Below are 6,910 nucleotides of genomic sequence, written 5' to 3' on the forward strand. Positions count from 1 at the left end.
CCTGGACTGCCAATTTTCAGCTGGATTTGCCAGTACACATGTTTCTACTGCTCTAACATCTCCATTTTGTCAATGGCAATTCAATAGGAAGCTGTTCATATGGACTCCACACACAAGTATTGCACAATCGCAGCAGTGGTGTGGCAATTCTCCACAGATTAGGCTGAATCACATGGAAAACAGCTTTCAAATGTAACAACTACTGCATGGTCACATGGAAGCAATTTTCAGTGCCTCTGCATTTGAACTGGCCTTTAGCTGTGTCCTCTAGCTGACTGACTCCTCCTTGGATAGAGTCAAATTTGTTTACAGTAAACCTTTTAAGACATAAAAAATGGTTATGAGGTCTCATGAGAACCATGATTTGGATACTTGCATGTTTGGAAACAAGTCCAGAATTTCTGTCTTTTCTCAGGAATGATTAATAACATTACTTCAGCAACAGCTGTGAGAGAAGTCCAGTTAATTGACCACAGGATTACCCACAGTAGGAAGAGGCATGATAGGCTTTGAGTTGTGCCATGGTGCCATCTAGTGGCATCTAGTGAAGAGGAAAGGCTATACCTAATATTGACATGTCAAATCAAAAATAAACTATAGTGCCATATTACAGGGCCTTTTCTGTGGTGGCTCCATAGTTGTGGAATCTTCATTTGAAAATGCTCATCATATTTTTTCCTCAGTAAGATCATTTAGCTGTCATTCAGGATACAGAGTTTTAATTCCACTTCCCAGTATATTGTCATCTAACTGTTTTTCCTGTTGTAGTAAAACATAGTAGCAGCTCAATTTTTTAGAATTATTGTTTTCCTCATGACCATCCTGGAGAAAAAAGCCCTGTCCCTTTAACTGAGGCTTAATGGCCATTATTTAGCAGGTAACATTCCTTACTTTAGCATGCCCAATGGCAGAATATTTATAAAGACATGTTAGCAACTGTAGATACCATATACCTATCCTATATAAGGAGCAGGGGAGGGATTCACAGTTACCTTCTGCCACTCCAATATAAATAAGTTTATTTGTATACTTTTACAGCCATTTATTTAAACCAAGGGAGAATTTATTGTTCTGCATGCATACTGGGAGGCAAATCCACTTGGTTCTTTTATACTATGTGCACAGAATCCCTGGCTTAAGCCCAACGAAAGTGCCAGCATGGTATAGTGGTTAAGAGCAACCAACTCTAATCTGGTGAACCAGATTTGATTACCTACTCCTCCACATGAGTGGCAGACTCTTACCTGGTGAACTGAATTTGTTTCCCTGCTCCTCCACATGAAGCCTGCTAGATGACCTTGGACTAGTCACAGTTCTCTCGAACCTCTCTCAGTCCTACCTATCTCACAAGGTGTCTGTTGCAGGGAGAGGTATGAAAGGAGTTTGTAAGCTGATTTGCAACTCCTTAAAGGTAGAGAAAAGCAGGGTATAAAAACCAACTCTTCATCTCATTTTTTATTATGGTATAAACTATTTCAAAGAAAACAAAATGATTCTGTAAGTTTGCAGGTAGAAATGAACAAGTGCAAAACTGTTATTATTAATAACCAGGCTGATTAATGGCTTTGAATAAACTTTTTGTTAGAAAGCAATTCATTGATTCTATTTGGTTCTTTTCAAGTAACAAACTCTAAAATTGATTGAATATGTAAAACGATACTCAAATTCAATTAACTTATGTCAACATTTGCTTAAATCATCTGAAATGATATGTTTACCTGGGTACAGTAATTATTTCATCTTTCTCAGAGTGATGGGCATAACAAAGTGGCAATACATTTAGTATGCATGCAGAATGGTTCAGGTTTATTCTTGCCACCTCTACCTAGAAAGAAATCTCTTCGGGCTGTTAAGACTAGGAGAAGACTTTTTGCCTTTGATCCTGGAGAATGGCTGCTGACTGCACTTGGCTAGCTAAATCAGAGGGTAGGTTATGACAGCATCAAACCTTCTTTGCTGAATAAGTGTCCAGAGGTCTTCGCCAATCGAGGCCACTGGGGTCATCTTAGTTACCACCTGCATGCCAGTTCAAAAGAGCTTGAGCATGTAGATGTGCATTCTCAGTGTCTATCCCACAGATATACAGTTTCTTCCCTCACAGATGTCAGATTTCTGATCAACAGCCCTTGTTGTAAAAAAAATAATCTTTTTGGTATTGGCAAGATTAAATTGGCAGACTATAACATCTTCCTGAATTTTAACTTGGATCCCTGTTACTTTTTATTTATTTGTATTAACTGTGCTTATTAGTTAGTGGCTGATACCCATTTCATGCTTGCTACCAACTATTAAGAATGCATCACAAATTTAAATAAAATTGGTGACAGATCTCTGCAGGATATGAGCCTAAGAAAATTTTTGTAAATCAGAAATCCTAATGAATTGCATGGGACGGATTCCTGGGTTAGAATGCAAAGGATTGTAACAGTGCAACCTAATACTATGTATATTTATTCAGAAGCAGGTCCCATTGCGGATTACTTCCAGGAAGCATATATGCACATCTGGTTTAATTCATTGAAATGAATTCATTGCGAAGGCAGGATGTCAGTATCTGAAATGTGCATTATGGTTTTCTGGAGGAGAAACTATACTCATTCAGTATAGTTTTCATTTGAAGCTGGTTGAGGGGGGTGGCATTAAGCCTACAATTATAAACATATGAAAGAGATTTGAAGTGTGGGGGAACTGCTTCACGGTCTCCTTTGGGAAGGAAGGTGTTTTTATTTTGCAGCTATAGCAATAACACTTCATAATACAACTTTTGATTATTATGGGCTATGGAAAGTAGGAGGAGGTCTAGCAGCCATTTTTTGGGTGGCGGGGTGTGTGTTTGTGAACGAAACACTAAGATGATTTTTCTGTACAAAAGCTGAGATTTGGCCTTGCTGTAAGAAGAAAAGAGGACGGGTAAATGGAGGGCTGTGTTATGAGCCGTTGCAGCTGATGAGTCACCAACTGAGTGGGCTTGTAGGGCTGCAGCTGTGAGCATTGCAGCAACAGACCGTCTCTTGTCTCCACGCTAAAAATCCTGATTCTTAAGACAGAATTTCTGGTCCAGAGGTAACCAAAAACAATACCTTTGTAAGGACTGTTCATAGGGGGAAAGCTTGTTCCCCTTTCTGTCTGTGTCACAGACGTTTACTATAGGTGTAGATGGACTCCAGCTTTTAGGCTGCTTAGATGCTTCTATACACATCCGTACGGTACAAAATGTTTGTTAGAACCCAGGAGCTCATCTTTTATTCATATCAATCTACGTTTCCTTATATCAATGTTCCTAATTTTGAAAAATTGGCAAAACTGGTACAGAGAGCCTTCATTTACTTACTCAATTGGCAGCCTTTGTTTACAGATATTTTCCAAACTGAAGCTTCAAAATGGGCACTTGAGAGCAAATGAGCACATCTGTAGGGTCTCGAAACTTCTCCCTACTGCTGACGTATGAAAGGCTGCAGGAAAAAAAGATGCTGCTGGAGGGCAAATATATATCTAGAAGTTGTGGTCAGAGTTTTCACATGCTCATGCCAATGTTTAAGTAAATGACTTAAATTCTGTTTCCTTTGCAGAATGAAATCTGCAAATTTAGCTGGTGTCCCACAGCCCATTATATATTTTTAAGCATCCCCCTCAACGTGATAAACCATTTTTCAGCCTTCAATTAATTGTGATAATTGCAAGGCTATAGTCGTACAAAACTGGGGAATTGCATCAACATTCTGTGATGTGTCATAATAGCAGGTCAGGAGTACACTGGCCTCGTACAAAACATCTGGCAAGCAGCTTGCCTATCATATAATGCTTGCACACTTTCTGAGTATATGGAAAGAATCTGCTGCCACCTAGCACTTGCAACAGGGCAATGAGTCTTATTTAAAACATTCCAGTTTCTCATGCTTAGCATTTTATAGTTGTTTGGATGTGAGGCCTGCATGTCAATGTTACACCCACATTGCCCATTTCCAAAATCCCTTGCAAAATTATTACTTAATTTAAAGCAGCCATTGCCAAATGATTCCACCAGCAATTCAAACACTTCAAATTGTTTCCAGAAACATACAATTTGACATAGAGGAAGGAGGAAAGTCCAGCAGTTAACACATGTTGTGCCTGCCTTTTCAAAAGCTTTCCACTCTCTATTGTTTATTCCTCAACAACAGGTGGACGAATATATCCTTGTGAGGGAACAGGGATCAAATGAAATGAATTACTGTTCTGAAATTCCACTAACTCTTATTCAGCAAAACACTATGTTTATTTAAAAGAAAAACTAGCTTATGTCAATGTATGTTATGTGCAGTAATAAAATGTTTTGCATATAATACTGTTAAGAGGGAGTTATCTTTCTTTCTGGGTAATTTTCCTTTTGTGTAAGTCCATGTGACTGTTATCTTGCTTCAATACCCTCAGCACATATGCTTGTAGATCTGTACATACATGGCTACTGTGCTAACCCTCTACGGTATGTAAGCAGGACATCACAGATGGGCACAGTGACCACTCACACAGGGACATAGGCATAGATTTTTTAGGGGGGGGTCGCCCCCCCCCCGGGAGCATGGCCACACTTTGCTTTGGTGGTTAGATTTGCTCTGATTAAGTGACTGAGGTTAATTGTTGAACAGTACCTAGTACTTAAGGGGTATTTAGATATTGGTTTATGAATAAAACTAATCATAAAGAATCATGTCAGATCCTTGGCAAAGTTGACTTCTTTTCCAAGATGGTCAGAAAGCACTGTTGCAATCTAGTTGGGGGAGGGGAGGGAGGGATGGCATGCAAGGAAAGGGGGGGAGTCAGGGGTGGCATTCAAGGGAGGGGAGGGGGAGGGGCCCGGCATCTGGACATGACCCACCCATCCTAGTGGAGGGAGGGAGAGGGGAGGGAGGTGTGGCATGCAAGGAAAGGGAGGGGTCCCGGCATCTGGACATTACCCACCCACCCAGCGGAGGGAGGGGTGGCATGCAAGGGATGGAGTGCTTATAAAAGCAGCTCTCCAAGGCCAGGGACGGCAGACTTCCCTGCTCCGCCAATCCCGCCCCTCCCTCCACCAGCTGGGCTCCCAGTCGACAGCCGGCAATCCCTTCTGCCCTCCCCTCTGGGCAGAGGCATAGCTAGGGAAAATGGAGCCCAGTGCAAAATCTGAGTTTTGCGGGGGGGGGGGCCCATGGGCGGCCGCTGTGATGATGGAATCCGCCCCCAAACAGCATCACTTCCAATGGTGTTTAAACAAGGGAGCCCAAATTCTCATTTTAAGTCTACCTTAAAGGGAGAATCTGGGGTCCCCAGTTAAAACAAACTGTAAAGTGATGCTGTTTTGTGGTGGATTATCCCCCACCCTGAAACAGCATCGCTTTCAATGTTTAAACTGGGGACCTCAGATGAGATTACCCTTTTGAAGGTCCATAACCTTGGACCCCTGAACCAAATTTCACCAAACCTGGGTGGTATCATCAGGAGAGTCTCCTGAAAGTAGCCTGAAATTTTAGTACTGCTAATTTAAATATTGCTCCCCTGACATGCACCCTTCAATTTCCCCCAGATTCTCCCTTTAAATCACCCCCCCCCCTTCTGCATGGATTTAAAGGGAGAATCTGGGCTCCCTAGATTAAAAAAAACATTGAAAGTATTGTCGAAGGCTTTCACAGATGGATTCAACTCGTTATTGTGCTCCTTTTTTGTCCTGAGTGATTGGAGTTTTTATGTAGATATCTATCAGTGTGTGTAGGTTCTCTGTATACTATGTGGCCCAATTGTTGGTTGGGTTTGTGGATGACTAAGACTGGAAATTGTAGTTTCCCCTCATTTTCTTTTTCTATAGTAAATTCGATGTTTGGGTAGATATTGTTAATAAAGTCCAGAAACTTATGTAGTTCTTCTCTGTGGCTCCAAATTGTGAACGTGTCATCTACAAAATAGTGGACTTTTTAGTGCTGTTTCCAGGGATTGTTTTTCAAAGTGTTCCATGTAAAATTTTATTACTTGCCCTTCCCTGAAGGGCTCAGGGCAGTGAACAACAACAATAAACAATATAAAATAGAATAATCATAAAACATTACAGCATAAAAACAGCTTTAAAAACATCTCTCTGACTGGAACTCAGTGGCGTAGTGCTAACGGAATGGGTGTGTGTGTGTGTGCGCGACGCCCTGGCTGCTGCTGTAGCAGTGCCGTGGCCATGCTGCGATGGGGGTGTGGCGGGGCATTCTGTGGTGGGGCCACTGGCGTAATGCCCATTGGGCAAGGTGGGCAGCTGCCCAGGGCATCACCTTGTGGGGGGCATCAAAATGCTGGGTTGGTTTTTGGGTATTTTAGTGGTTTTCCATTTTTGGCCTGCAGGGGGCGCAGTTTTCAGGCTAGCGGCACCAAAATTTCAGTGTTTCATCAGGAGACTGTCCTTATGCTACCCCCCAGGTTTGGTGTGGTTTGGTTCAGGGAGTCCAAAGTTATGAACTCCCAAAGGAGGCGCCCCTATCCCCCATTGTTTACAATGGGAGCTAATAGGAGATGGGGCTACAGTTTTGAGGGTCCATAACTTTGGCCCCCCTGAACCAAACTGCACCAAACTTGGGGGGTATCATTAGGGCAGTCTCCTGATGAGACCCTGAAAGTTTTGAGACTGTGCCTTCAGAAATGTGCCCCCCCAGCCTGCAACCCCCATTGACAGCAATGCAGAACAAAGATTCTTGGGCAAATTTCTAGGATGTTCCTGCAGGGGGTGCATTTTTGGATGTATCGGCACCAAGGTTTCAGGGTATCATCTGGAGATGATGGCACCCCCCAAGTTTGGTGCAGTTTGGTTCAGGGGGTCCAAAGTTATGGACCCTCAAAACTAAAGCCCTCATCTCCTATTAGCTCCCATTGGAAACAATGGGGGATGGGGCACCCCCTTTGGGAGTCCATAACTTTG

Source organism: Sphaerodactylus townsendi, linkage group LG08, assembly GCF_021028975.2.
Source record: "Sphaerodactylus townsendi isolate TG3544 linkage group LG08, MPM_Stown_v2.3, whole genome shotgun sequence".
Classification (NCBI taxonomy): Eukaryota; Metazoa; Chordata; class Lepidosauria; order Squamata; family Sphaerodactylidae; genus Sphaerodactylus; species Sphaerodactylus townsendi.